Genomic DNA, 16307 nt, shown 5'->3' with positions numbered 1-16307 from the left:
AGAATTTAATAGTGAATCCAAGTTGTAAAAAAAAGAGACCAACAACCGAAAAGTACAATAAAACAATGTTTTACGTAATGAAAGGATTATTTTGGAAAAACAAAATTAAGCCAAACAAATAAATAAGGGTCGATCTAAAAGGGTTTAATTGAAATTGTTGTTTTGATAATATTACATGGAGTATACCAATAAAACAGATATATGTATTGAGATACGATAAGTATCAATAAGAAGACCATTTGCCTTAAAATTATAAACAACTTCTTTTTTAAATCTCAATTGTATCTTTACTGTTTCTATATTAACATAATTCGAATTTTTCTAGATAATTATGATAATAGTTAAAATATTCTATGTTTTAATAACCTTTGAACCATCCTTTCAGTATACTCCTTTGAGTATAAAAGTTTGTAGGTTGAAAAGATCTATGTGCACTGCGCCCACAGGTTGGTCAATTGTACCCTTTGTCAAGTAAAGGCCACAATAGAACCAAATAGTTAAAAAAAAATGTTAAGAAAATGGACCAAGTTCTCAATTTGAATTTCTTTAAAGTCCGTTTCCGTGAATTCCACTTTCAATTGAAGAATTATTTATCGCAGAATGAAGCTGGACACTTGGCAATTATACGATCATTGTCTCTGATTAAGAGATTATAATTGCAACTGTGACTCTTATTTCACTAAAGGATTATTATTTTTTTTATTATTATTAAAGAGTAGACGTGAAACTTGCCCAACAGCCGGTACTGCGGCCAGAAGAGTCCTATTGTACCAGTTTCACTATTGATTAAACAAAACCCCTTAAAGCTTTGTGAATAAAGTCTAGAACTATATCTAGAGAAGCTAGTTATTGAAACAACATAATCTATAATTCGTGAATATGTATATTTTTTTCATTGGAGTAGAATATGTTTCATGGATCGAGAAAAACAAGACAAATCACATTTTTTTTTTATTTCCGTAGCAGCTGTAATAATCACATATACATCTATTTTTCCAAAACTATATGAAAATATAAACTTGTTGTCAATTTAAATAATAAGGAAAATTTATATTTTGAGAAAGTGTTGTGCCTTGCTGTTAAATGAAATTAACATTTATATGTAAGTACAAAATATTTGTTATAAACAATTAATTTGTTTTGTAGTTTCCAGTTAAGAAAGGCAAATAAATATGTTTATAATAATATATTATATTCTGTATTATTTACATAATCAAAAAAGTTTTTTATATAAAAAACTTTAGGCTCAAATGACGATTCAAAGAAATTAAGATCCACTTTGATCAAATAGTTAATTAAGAATATTATACTTTCGTAGCTTTAAATAAATAATATTTCATTAATCAGATAAAATTTCTAAGATATTATGTTTCGCAACAAACTAAGAAACCCTAAGTCAGTTTAAAAATGACTTAAAGGATTCTTGATTACCGACTAGATTAAAATCGGTTGCATCATTATCTGATTTATACCTTAAGCAAAGTAAAACAATTACTCAAATTGTCACAAAAAGCATCAACTCTTTTAGACAGACACGAGAATGTGTCACATTGCTCAGTCCTGCTTTGTTAATTTGGAGGCGTAATACTTGATTAGGATAGTACAACATTAGTTCTGTTCTGCTGAAGAAAGTTGTCTTCTGACATATAAAAAAACCAACAAGTTCCTTAGCCTGCGATTTCACTTAAAATTCAAATCGGCAGTGATTTTTATCTATCATAACACATTTGTGAACTAAAGCTTTATAAAACTACTGTCAATAGTACTATATGCATAGTAACTACAAGTACATTCACAGCTGCATTAACAGTTATTTCAGCATGAACGAACCCTGAACAAAGCACTTCATTATTGTTGTTCGCCAATAGCTTCAGTATCTCCTGACAATTCAACAGAAACCTAGAAAAGAAGCTCTAATAGGACAATGTTGGTATCACTTCGTAGATACATATGTATTGTGGAAACCGTTTAAACATCAAATACTTTTTTTAAATTTTTTAATATGTATTTAGTTCTATAATATATATATTTATATATAAATCGTTATTTGTGCAAAACTGGAGCTTTGAATGAGGGCATGGGTTTATAACCAATAAGGTGGATATGGACCCAAGAAGTAACGGAACTTCAATCTGCCGATTGGGCGACTAGTCTAGACGTGAAATCACAAATGCAAACGAACGATTTTAATAAAAGCATCGAAAATTTATAATAAATTTATTGGAATCAGGAAATATGCGTATAAGATAATGCGAAAATTTTATTTTATTTTGTTTATAATTATTTAGTCTTTTGATCCATACGGTCTGTATATACAAAATCTTGCAAAGTACAATATTTAAGACACTCAACAGTGTATGTGCTTAGAAGTCATTATCTGAATCCGAAAATATTTGGGTTCAAACATCATCTCCCATGGTTATTCTTATACGTTTAAGTCTTATAAATCGAACCATAACCATAAGGATTACAATTGCATTGAGTGGTTAAAAATTCAAAATAGGTTAGTATACTTTTATTCTCAATTCATAATTATACCTACCAACTGAAATAAATCAACTAATAAATTGTTTTTGTTTCAGTGATAGTAAAATAAGATACCATTATTTGCTAGCTCTGATGTATAACAGAAGGCCTCTGTTTTGAATCAAAGAACAATTGTAAGTATTATAACTTATATTTATTCCAATATCTATTTAATTAACAAAAATATCAAAATTAAATTAGTTATAAATAGAATGTACTAGTAATATTATCAAATTGACTGAGATCTCTATACTTAAATGTATAAATAGGGATATACTTGTGTTTTTTTTAATTATGTGGATTGTAAGGATCTTATATGCTCTTTCAATTGTTTTTTGTCTTGTTCTAACTGAGAAATTGTCAATGTAAAATTTGAAGTCCTTTCTATGTAGATGCAGTAAGTTTTCTGAATTCGTCTAGAATTCGTCTTGTTTCCAGCATGAAAATATTCTTTTCTTAGACCCGCTGTATACTTATACTATTGCTATTAATGCCTTTGATCACTGTTAGTGTCTTTAGTATAATGTACCTACTAGAGACTAGAAAAGAAAAACTATTTTAAATATGAAATGTTACTTAAAATTTTTAAGCGTCGGACCAACTATAGAATTATAACATCTCTACCATGTAGCTACTAAATATCATATCTGTAAATTAATTTAGTCTCCAAGATACATATATCTCATTACAAAAAGTTTGAGTATGGAATCAAAAAATTTATGAATGTTACATTGAGAATTATTTTTTCTTTTGGATTTAAAAGGAAGTTTTAAGATATATTAGGTTTTCGAAAAAATGTATGTTTTATTTATTTTTAATTTATTTTTTTTTTATCCAAAAAACTTTTCTATTAACAAATATTCTTTGTTTTACGATAATTTAAAGAATCTTTTATTTTTCCTTTGATATTTTTTCTCGCTGTCGCTAATTAACATTAAAAATGTTTATATACAGGTTTTCTATATAAATATTCCAACAAAATTACATTTTTATTTGCTATTTATATTTCTACTACTGGTATTTTGAGTACTACAGTTCAGACATCTTATTTTATTTTATTAACTTCTTTGCTTTTTGTTATTTATTGCATAGTATACATTGGAGTTGAGTTGAAAACTCGTTCAATTGAAAAACAAAAGCACATCATTTAATGCAAATGCAAAAATTATGTACACAAAATAACAGAACAACAACAACTTTACTGTTTTATGCAGTATTGGATTTTTTTCATGTATAAAACTCATTTAAGTGGATTGTGCAAAATAGTTACTAACCATTGGGATTGATTTGTTAAAAATTGAGCCGTGAACTAATTATTGATTTGTGTGAGGGGTACAGCAACATAAATCGAACTTTCATACTTTAATAATGTGGTTGATAATTTACTCCTTCATTTATTTCGTTATCATCCATAATACTGGTTTTGTGTTTTTTTTTCTTCTTTGTATTATGATAATTTCAATACATTGCATACAATTTCAATACATAAATATATTTTTTTTTTGTAAACAAAGGAATACTGAAGTATGTTGGTAGTGTACGTTTAAGACGTTTTTTGTACTAGTTCCAAGCCAGGGAGTCTTCTCATTTCCAAGTTTGAGTGCTGCAGAAACTTAGATAAATGGTTAGCATTGCTTTTTTGGACTGTTTCATATATAGTAGGGATTTTCATTTGTGAATATAATCGTTTGTGATGGACCATCTAGCATCGACTATTGTTCGCAGGCAGCCTCTGCTATTTTTGATTGCAACCTCTGGATGGTATTTATATTTGTGTTACAGATGATTCCCCATATATCAATTCCATAGTTCAAAATCAGAGAAATAACAGTTTTGTAAATCAGTACTTTGTAGTCAATTGACAGACTGGAATTTTTACCAAGAAGCCAATATAGATCTGCAAATCTTCGATGCGCTTTCTTTTTCTTCTGTATTCTGTGCTCCTGTCAGCTTTTGGTCTAATAGCATGCCCAATTATTTGGCTTTCACGCTTGTTGTTGTTGAAATGCACGTATGCATCTAATCATAAAAGTATGAATGTATGTTAAGTAAATGTCAAGTTCACTGAGGAGTAAAATAAATCATTGTTATTGTTTATTTATTTATTTATTATAATTAATTACAAAATATAAAATCTTATAACTAAGATAAGAAAAAAAAACGAGCGCTAGCTGCCAGGTTGGTTCTTCAGCTCGGATATTATAAAATAAATTTTATTTACTTGGTTACAGGCTTTAATATATTTATACATTAAAAGTATGTTTTCAACAGTAATTGTTTTTAATAGGCTAGTAGGTAAGATATTAGGAAAGATATTACTACGAATAGAATTAAAAGAAGGCCAATCGTTAAGTATATGATCTATGGATGGTGTGCTATTACAGAATGGACAGTTTGATGGCTGATCGCCACTCAAAAGATGTTCATGAAAAAGCTTTGAATGTCCCATACGCAATCGGATAAAAATCTTACATTATTGACGAGTGCATAATAGTGAATATATAGCTTTTAAAGCACTGGTATTGGACGATTTGTAGCGATGATTGTACTCTGACCATTCCATAGCCCATTCGTCTTCCATATGTTTGTTTATAAATTTTAAAACGTCTTTTCTTTCGGATGTCTTGAATAAGAACAACGGAGAGCGAATGGCGGTAGAGGCAGCTTATTGTTGTTGCAACTGCTATTGTAATCTATATGCGAGTAACCACAAATATGAATGTAGGTTTGCTTAGAGTAAAGCTATTAGAAAAAAAGTCTTAATAGGAGTCTAATAGTAGTAGAAGAAGAAGAATAAGAAGTCAGTTTTAATTTCTTCAATTTTATATATTATATTTACATAAACGAATTTACGTGATTGTTTATCTTTTCGTCAAACAAATTATATTAGATATATTTATGAATGTTGCTGATTATATTATTTATTTTATATTGTTATATACTCGCATATAAAATAAGTTTTTACAATCTCGTTTCTGAAATGTTGATATCATTTTCCATATGTACACACAGTGTATGCTGCGCACACGTTCATGCAAATACCCATGCCCAGGACTCAGGATTCATAATTCATAAATTCATGTGTATCCTTTCCGTTGCAAATTGTCTTGAGGGAATTTCGTTGAAAAATAAGAAAATAAAACGCCACAAATATGTAAACAAGCAAATATCACGCGTTATCTGTTTTCTTGCCATTGCTGTGTTTATGCTGTGTTTATGCTGTGTTTCTGTGTTTATGATTATGATTTGTTTTCCTTTGTACTTAAGACAAGAGAGGATAATATAAATGTTACAACTTCTTGATCCTTTTTGAGAAATTTCATTTTATACTTTTTGACATTTCGACATTTTTACAGATTTGTCAGATTTAAATTACGTGCCATTTATTTATATATTCTACATACAACAATATATACATATATATATACATATACATATATATGTACAAATAAGCATTAATGTCTTTAGACTACAATCATATTATATCATATAATAAGTTCTTGTCGTATTTGTTTATAAATGAATATAACTGACTCGTGTAAGTATTTGTGATTTTGTTATCCTGACAATAACATAAATAAACATTTTTGAGTACCGTTTGCACTTAACTTGATGACGGTTGTTAACAAAGTTAACAATCTTCTTTTATTTACAACATGATGAGTCTGTAATGATTATGTTGTTGTCATATGATGATATGACCATGACGAGAAAGTGACATCATGTGTTAATAAAATAAAATTAGATTTCAAAAATAAAAATATTTAAATAACAAATTACTTATATTGTTAAAATAAATTTATAATAATACGATAAATAAACTACTATGAATAAGACATATACCAGCCATATGTTAATGAAATACAACATTTATAACAGTTAATTATGTTTATATATAGCTATAGTTTATGCGTTTGTTTTAAAATAATTTAAGAAACTTGTAAAACAACAACAACTTCACAAAACTTAATAATAATAAAATTTAGCTCGAGATTGGTTAGTCTAATACAGGGCTGTCTAAAGCACAGCCCTCGTCTAAAAATTATGAGGCCCACATGTATTTAATCTACTACAATTACGACAATTTCTTTTGGTGTACTGTTAAAATAACATTATATAATTTTTATGATATACCAAATAAATTAATTTAAATTGATAAATTAATAAAACTATATTAAACATTATAACCGTATTTATATTTTTGTCGAAAAGAACTGCGAACGTACGTATATGTTTTTGCGGCCCTTCAATCTGAAACAGTGATTTGTGTTGGCCTGCGATCGCATCTGGTCTGGACAGCACTGGTCTAATATACGAGTTTGCATTTAAAAATATGCAATGTTAAAGTTTAATCCTTGTAACCTTGTATAACACATTTCATTTAATCTTATTTTAATATTCAGACCACCAGTACTGGTTAAGCTCAATAGACTGAAGCTCTGTCACTATTATAGGTCTATAAACATTTCTGCGACTGTTTTCAGTTCACTGCTAACATATTCAACATCTCAAGAAAGCACATCGAACTCTCATATTCACTACATTTCATTTAATCTTAGTTCGTAGTTTAATGTTTAGATTTCAAAATTATATGCGAATAATTTTATCCAATATTCAATATCAATATATATATTAAAAAACGAAAATTGGCAGTAAAAAATTGCATTTTCCTATTTAAAATCATAATTTACCGTTTTATTTTCAGTTGAAACAAACTTTATGTGCAGTTATCCTTGAACTAAAGAAGAATTATAAATAAATTCTTACTTTCAATATCGTAATAGACGAATTTTAATTTTCATTTGGTTTATACAGGTGAGTCTTAAGATAAGAATTATAAAAACAACAATATTATAAAAAATAAAATCACAGCTTTGAAATAAAAAAAAAAGGCAACTACAAAAATAATTTTAAATTCGTTGAACTTGTGTTCCAAATAAAGCTGTAGTTTATCATTTGGTTCTCATTGAATAAGCAGGCAAGTGCTTTGGCTATTGTCACTAACAAATAAATTGACAAAAAAATTTGGAACTTGAGCATTGAAAGCTTATGTACCCTAGATTAGTTGTGGTATTATACGATTAGTCATCGTTTCTAAGGCTCCATTTTTGACAATCTAAGCCCAGCACAGTCCAACAAATTATAAAACTAATCAAAATATTTTAAATATTTCCTAAGATCACTGACGAAGAGTACTTGGCAATACTCGAAATAGCGTTGTATGGGCAGTCAAATTTAAATAAATTAATGAGATTTTCAGGAAATTTATATTATATAATATTTCTGTTATAATGTTTAACCCTGTTTCCAAAAATATAATGGATTGTTCTTAAGTAATTTGTAAAGTGACACAAATATAAATATAACAAATATATAAATATATATATAACAATCTCAGTCATATAAATTAAAGGTACCTAATTTCAGGATAACATTTCACAACACATTAATACCTTTAAGCATTCTAATATTTGATTATTTCGTAGTTGAGCTCTTATCATGGAACCGTTGCCAACTGATGTTGTGAAGGATTTACAAAAGAAATGTATGGACAATGTAGCAAATGAAACAGTTGGAACCAACGAGCAGACATTAGCTCATGTTAATTCTATTGCCATAAATAGAAAGATTGCAACACTGGAAAGTGACTATCTCCGCACAAAAAAATTTAAAGTCTTACAATTAATAAAGAAACATGCAATAAATCCAGAAATTGAGCTTTAATAACAGATTAATTTCGTCACTAACCTAACAAAAAAAAAAACACAATGTTACTAAATTTGTTATTATTGTTGTAGAAGTTATTAATTTTGCAGAACTTAATAGACACTTTATACATTACACATCGGGTCCCTGGACAATGTGAGTTAATTTAGTATATACTACTTTTATCATAAAAAGTTTAATAATGATTTTTTTTCAGTTAAATATTTTATGGAATTGATCAAATTTTGCTGGATTACATTAAATTAAAAGTATAAAAAAAATTATCGTAAAATATATAATAAAAATTTTGAGTATTTTATCATTATTATATAAAAAAATAATATGTATATTTTATTAATTTTAAATTAAAAATAAATTTAATTAATAATTATCGCATCTATGCAAATCATTTCAAAATTTTAATTTGAGGAATATATGTTTCACTAAAATATCTGACAAAATTCAGATAATTTAGTACTAAGTAGTAATAAATTCATAAATTGATCTAATAATGTAGTGTCGTAATACTGAACTGAGGAATTAATATGTAATACGTCTTTAACTCATTAAAACCACCTTTTTGAAATGGAGAAGATTTCCACCACTGCCTTGGAGAGCAGTATGAGAAACTTCATTCCAGTAATTAGGAGAGAGGTTTGAGATTAAGAGGATTAATACCTGAAATTCTATTTTTATATAAGCCAGATATATAAATACATCAGCATATATGAGAAGATTATATTATAGTGTTTTAATTAATAACTATAGCTTATAATATATGGGGAGAATTAATCGTTTTTTTATAATGCAGACATCATTCAATTAATTTTTAACTCTATCAAATTAAATATATGGAAAAATAATATGCATCTATAAATTTACTTTAATGAACATACTGCTAACTATAGTTTTAGTCTTAGGTTGAGGAGATAACGTATAACCGACAGAGAAGCAGTTTTGCTTTCGTTAACAAATTTAAAGTCCATACTTGTGTGGATATGATACTTCTTTCTAAAACACTACAGTTTTGAATATTTACTTGGGAGTTGCGTTATGTTTTCGCGTAGACAGTCTTTCTTTTGCGTTTTTTTAAAATCATGATTAAATAAAAGTTGAACTCCTATAGTTGTCATATTATATTGAGAAGTTGTGAAATCATCGAAAAGGAAGCTAGTGATATTCAGTTCTTTGCCGATTCTGTGAACGTGAATGATTTTTTACCCGGATCAATTTTAATCTACGTCGATCTCTACTTCTGGAAACTGTATAAGAAGAAACATTTTTCCCCGATATAACTAACTTTCGACTTTAAAGATCTTTTGAAGGTCGTAATATTTTAATTTTTATCAAATTAAAGTGTTGCTTTTAATTAATTGATATTTTGTACTTTATTATAACGTTTATATTTAAGTAATTTACAAAAAATAATTATAAATTTTTATAATCAACCTATTCTAAACTCGTTTAACTTTATTCCATCTGCAGTAATTTATGAGAAAAAAAATTAACCTTCAATTAATTTAACTGGATTTCTTAATTGAATGCGCTCATTGCCAATTAACATTTTTTAATTACACACTCATATAATCCGGGTTATCATTTGTCAGTGTATGCCCTTGGCCCCTCAACCTCCTAAGGGAGCAATCAATTTCAATCTTCGACATTTTGAGGAAAATTACAAAACGTTTTCAACGCATTTATATTCCAAATGAGTTTTCACTACAATAAAATATACTTTTGATGCAATCCAATTACTCAACGACATGGAGAACATGCTACGAACGTTGAGTAAATGGGAGAAGCTCACAGTATCAACGACCCGCCAGGAATCATTTGTGCAAACAAGGAAAGGCGAAATTCACCAAAAATAAAGGACGAAAAAAAAAAAAAAATAAGCGCTACAAAAAGCATAAATGAACGAGTAAACTTAAGTTGAGTACCAATTTAATGTACATGAACGATTGTATATATGTTGGACTAACTGCTGTACATCCTCGTACTACATATATCGGAACAAGTAAATGGCAGTAGCACTTCAAGTGCATATGTACGAATTAAGTACATGCACTGACGACGTTAAAATAGCGCCATCAACATCGTACACAAAATATCAACGACCAACACCCAGTTAAACACTCAACTAAAAAAAAAAAAATAATAATAAAAACGTTAACAGTGTGGCAACTCACATTCCTTTTTGCCCACAATATTTTCACTCCTCGTCCTGCGAAACTTTCTGCAAATCAACGAATTACTTGCTTGCTAAGTGGCTTGCAGTTAATCGCCGTCCTTTAGCTCAACATTTCACATTGTCATTAAACATTTGGAAAACGTATTAAAACACCCCATCATTGCCTTAATTAAGATCCATAAAAGGACATTTACTTACATTGGTTGCCAGCCGCATTTGCAAGCGTAGTCTCGCTTCGTATATTTTATGTATGGCAACACTCGAAAATCGTCCATTTTTCGTAGTTAATTCATGGCTAAAGTCGGAATTAAGTGTATTTTACGTTCATTAACGGATAAGTTGACATTCGAATTGGAGAATTGCAGTTGGGCATAAATGGTCTGTGGTTGCTTATAGATTGCTGGTATTTATAAGTGGTGTATGTGTAGAGAAGTTGGAGGAATGTATGTATTAATAATTTGAATCTATATTTATTATTGGCATAAAAAGGAGATTTGTTGATAAAACTAAGATTTCATGTTCTTTATTCAAATCTTGCATTCAGTAAGACTTTAGACTGCTGTGTATCAGGATTCACAATAATGTAATGTGGCGATGTAAAAGGCTATTCATGTCGTGATTTTGATCTTGATTTGACAGCACTTCTCATTTCACATATGACAAATAGAAATGTTGGCGCCGGGATTTTAGTCGTCTCTTACGACAGACATGCCTATCTCGGGAATATTCTAACCCCTTACCCAGATAATGATTTGTTACAACTGGACCTTTTTTTTGCGTAATTTTACGCATGTTTTTCGAGCCATTCGCAAAAATAAGCAACTCCCATAGGTTACCTAACGAAGCCATGGTTATTTAAGCTGAAGCTTTAGCGATTAGAGAGGCATCTTGCTTAATTGTAAGTCACATCAAGAACAGTGTTGCTCTAATTTTTACAGTGTTCATTTTAATCCCTCATCATAACATCAAAGCTATTTAAAAAATACAGAGCGAAAATTGACGACTGGAACTAATTAGCTGATAGCACTCTCATCCAGGTTCTTGGAGATAGAAACATTGAATAGAATAAAAGAGTAGGCAGTTTGGCCCGCTTTGTTGGTTTCTACGAGTACCGGTTTTGTTCCCTTGGATATCGTTGAGAGAAGTATTTGCTTTTACTTTTTCCAGCTTGCTAATAATAAATGGAAGACACATAAGTCATATGAAACTTTCTGATTATGCTGACCTTGGTATAACAAGACCAGATTTTGTGCACTTATTAAAAGAGAATGTCTGAATGCTGTAATGCTTTCTGTGATTCGATCTGGTCACAAATATATAGAAACACAAGCAGTGCTACGCATTAATTTTAAGGGCATTAGGGAGTACTTATTTGACAGTTTGTCGGACTGTTCATTGGTAAGGATGAAAGATTTGTTAAATTACATGAAGAACTAACATAAGAAAGAAACAAGAGTGTTCTGTGCGAATGCGTTGTATTGGTGTCTAGATGAAATAAGGTTTTAGGGAAGTACTTTTTGGACAGTTTGTCGGACTGTTCATCGGTAGGGATGAAGAATTTGTTAGATTACCTAAATTCAACGAGCTGGATTTCATTTCTTTCATGTTTTTTTTTCTTTTGCAAAGAATTTTAAAATAAACAGATGAGATCGCTAATTATGGAAAGTAACCCAAAATCTACAATAAAGTGGAAACGCGCACATTTGTATGACCTTAAGGTGTAATTTATTATTTGGAATCGATAGATATTTTGCAAGCAAATTTGGCTACTTAAGTATTCATTGAACAGCTCAGTATCTCAATCTCGTTCAAGGGTTTACTCGTATTTGCACTGTACATTTTATTTCACACATAGCCAAGCACGCACTGCAAGGATATTGATGACATATTAGCATGACAAATACAAGTAACAATGTCCAGAAGTACAACTTCGTACCAAATTATGAACTCAATTGTGAAAATGTGTGCATCATCTTCTAGTAAGAAGAGCAAATATGTAAAGTTGATATGTATCTGATGATGATTAAAAGTCTCCGGGTTAGATAAGAACAATTGGAAGCCACTACTACGGGTGTGTGTCATCTGTGTAATGCAATTTGTACTTATGCCAACATTTCCTTTATACACTTTTGCATTTTCGATTTATGCTGTGGCACAGTACGGCAGTATGGAAAGGAGCCAAAGGATTTTGGCATTGTTATCATGTGTATAAGCATTGCTATTATACATAGAGCAGCAAGAGTAACTGGTGTGAAAAGTCAAGTTGGTAGTTTTTACAAACATTTCTGCATAATAATGATCTTGGTTTGCACTTTGGTTTGGTTTGTTAACTTCCGCATGTGTAAGTTTTTGTAGACAATTTGTGCACCATTTTAGCAATACTCCTTCCCTCTCTTGGTGCACTATACTCGTATATATCACAAATGATTTAATCTACTGAAAGTAGAAGGAGTTCAATTTACCAAAATAGATTTGAAGTATATCTTTGGTTACAATTTATTATGCATTCAAGAGTATTTATTCGTGCGAAAGATATTTCGCATGTGCATGAGGAAAATCGTATAGGAAAGCATTTGATTATGTAAATTTGTTTATGAGTTTAACGAAGCATAAGTTTTCTGTTAAAAAATTAGTTATTTAAAAATAAGATATTAACAAATCAAAAAGTATAAAGGACTGCTCTTATAATAAATTTCAACCTTAGTATTTGAAAATTTTTCATACCATTGTATGCTTGATTCCTACGTCTTCACTCAAACTAAATGACACTTGTACTTTGTCCATACCGCTTAATAAACTTACTCACTTTAGTCACTTAAATATTGCAACTTGAGTTACGGGTATTTTGTTGACTGAGCTAAAGTGTCAACATCAACACTGACCAAATGCAGTCAATTTGTAGACAAACACTTCATCATCATCACCAGCATCATACTATTTTGCATATATTGTATATTTGGAAAATGATTACCTTCCCAGTTGGGTAATTAAAATGTATATGACGTGCATAAAGTTCAAACACAGTTTAATTTTGTAGTGGGTTCTGTCAATTGTCCAGCGATGGGATGCAGTTCCAATCTGCATACGTGTAAGTATACTCACATAAAGCTTCAACATACTCAAATATTTGTATGATTTATTTAAGAAGAAATAAAACACAAAGGAAGTTGTAGATAGAGTCAAATATGTTTAAATATAACTATACTCACACAGTTCTTTTATTCATTTTCAAATAAACTTATACTTAAGGATACGTTGATATATAGTTTTATATATTAACATATGTTGGGTATTCATATAACCTCAAACATATTATACATATTTTCTTCATTTCAGATTATATTCTTTTTTCCAATTTTTTTGAAACCATATACTCTGACAATCCCAAAAATAAAACAAACCTCAAGCTGAAACCTCTAATACACAATTCTGTAAGTATTGGTTAGAAAGAACCTAAAAATAGGTCATCTAGAAACCATGCAATCAGTATAGTTTATAAACAAAATTAATGGTTTTTTAAACCCCATTTAAGAACTTAAATATTAACAGCATAGTGTGATAATGCTACCCATAACACCACATATATCTCATATTTCTAAACACATTTGTGTACGTAAAAAATTGTTTATTAACTGAGTATGGGATAACAGATCGTAACATCCATTAGCATACAGAAGATATATCACAGGGTTTACTAAACAAAAGCGTGACTGGCAAGAGATGCCCATCCTTATTGGCCAAATTATAGATTTTTAAAGATTTTGAAGATTTTGAAATTCCTACAAATCACATGATCGCAAAATACAGAACCCCCATAAATTACCATTATACCAAATCGAATGCAGTGGGAATATAATAGAATAAATACCACTACGCATGAAAGTGTCTGCTACTTTGATAGCACTAAATACGAACAGGGTTTGGACTTAGAAATCTATAACCCACATAATTGAATATATGTCAATCTATGAAGAATAGGTTCAGTATTTCAAACTAAAATCTGTGCCATAAATATCTGCAGTAGACATCTACTATCAAAACTCTTAAGGATAATACTAAAAGATAATTCTTATGTCAGATAGTCAGATAAACTTTAAAGTTTTATGTTCGATCTCCCACTAATTTGAGAGACAGTGAGTTTTTGCAAAACCTTGCTACTTTAGAATTAAAAGTTTTATATTGGATATCTACACATAGTTCTTTCGATGGCAATAAAGTGGTAAATGAATTAGTTAAGGATTTTAACTCAACGCAACCATATAGGCCGGAGTCAATTCCTAGTGTCAATAAAATTCCTTTCAAAAACCTAGATAAGGTTAGATAACCAGTGGTACGTTGTGATACCACTGTTTAGTGTTACTTATATGCAAACCAGAAAGATTTCCGAAATGACCAATACCACAGTGCTGACAGATTAAGTCTTAGTTGAGCCGCTGACTTATACGTTTGGACTAAGTCAAACTTAGGATCTGACAAGAGGATTCATCTGCTCAAGTAAGTTTAGTTATGCTCATATATTTTTGTTTGATTACCACGGAATGCTAGGTAAACTAAATTATATCAGTAAAACCAACCAGAAGTGGTATAAGAGGGAAGGATCCCACAAAAGTAATTATCTATATCCAGCTTATAGTATACCTAAGTATGGTAAATGCGATTTCTACAAAACCAAGTAGTTTTAAATTATGAGGAGAGAGATTTTCTTAAAAAGTAGAACTCAAATATACCAGTTTTGTTAATATTTCAAAAAATATTTTGTAGATTTACATTTATCATAATAAAAATGGAACTACGAAAATTATCGTTCTCTGTCTCCGCAACTAAAACCTAAAAATACTGTCTGTAGCATGCATAATTGTCGTAAAAGTAGTATTCATTTTATCAAAAATTACTGTAAATGGCAACATCGACAGCATAATAATCTAACAAAAACAAACGAATGGACATATTTTATGGCTGATTGAATTTTATCGTAATTTTAACAAATAAATTTGATGATTTTGTTAATCCCCGTCCATTTTACGCGTATATTCGTATCGCCCGTTTCGTGGGTAGGAGTTGACGTTGCTCCAAAACTTTGCATCTTTTTACAGTCTTTTTACGATTTATAAATGTTTATATGTTGACTTTGTGTTTTATGTCACTGTAATATCAATCAGATGCATAATGAAAAGACAAAGAGAAAAAAATTTCATTTATTTATATCTTGTTATTGTGGTAATTTATTGTTTTTCTGCCAGCATTTAGTACACAATTTTTATAGCATACTTTTCGGTACGAGCCAACCAGCGATTCATGTCGATAATAATAAACGTAATTTGTGGTTGCGTGAAATAATCCATAAAAACAGTTTAAAAGAAGTTACAACATAAAAATAATATAAAAATGTATATATTTATATATATAAATTTTATAAGTTTTGCAAGCTTTTTTATATGACTTTGGCAACACTTTCAATTCGTTTAATTAATATTTTATGCACGTCGCAAAAATATTGTATCAAAAAATCACCAAAATAAAATTTATTATTTATTCTGGAAAAACAAATGCAATTGGATTATTACACTCCAATAGCCCCGTTTTTTATTTTCGTCATTTTAGTCTACCTATAACTTTTGAATATATAATAAATTTGATATAAAACGTGATTAAATTATCGTCCATGATATTTTACGAATTTGTATTTTCTAAATGATTTGATCAAATTTTTTGAATGTTGTTTGTTAGTGATTGTCGTTGTATTTGTTGTTGTATTTGTTGTTCTTTTTTTGGCATAAATTAAAATAAATAAAATGGATATTTTAAAAAACCATGAAAAATTCAAATGGCATAAAAACATGGAACGGATATAAAATGAATTAGCCAGGACACTCTTGCTTCATAG

At 29.4% G+C, this 16307-nt stretch overlaps 1 long non-coding RNA gene across 1 annotated transcript; it reads left to right on the top strand.

Annotated features, from left to right (window-relative positions):
* Window positions 1-1065: 1065 nt before the first annotated feature.
* LOC119670187 lies at window positions 1066-8382 on the top strand. The gene is made up of 5 exons (XR_005251684.1): window positions 1066-1102; window positions 2289-2503; window positions 2583-2660; window positions 7232-7341; window positions 8013-8382. It is a non-coding gene; the product is annotated as an uncharacterized LOC119670187 (long non-coding RNA).
* The last annotated feature ends 7925 nt before the right edge of the window (window positions 8383-16307 follow it).

The sequence above is a fragment of the Teleopsis dalmanni genome, chromosome 1, assembly GCF_002237135.1.
Source record: "Teleopsis dalmanni isolate 2A chromosome 1, ASM223713v2, whole genome shotgun sequence".
NCBI classification, from domain to species: Eukaryota; Metazoa; Arthropoda; class Insecta; order Diptera; family Diopsidae; genus Teleopsis; species Teleopsis dalmanni.
Note: the sequence above shows the minus strand (reverse complement) of the source record. Positions and strands in the feature narration are given on the sequence as shown.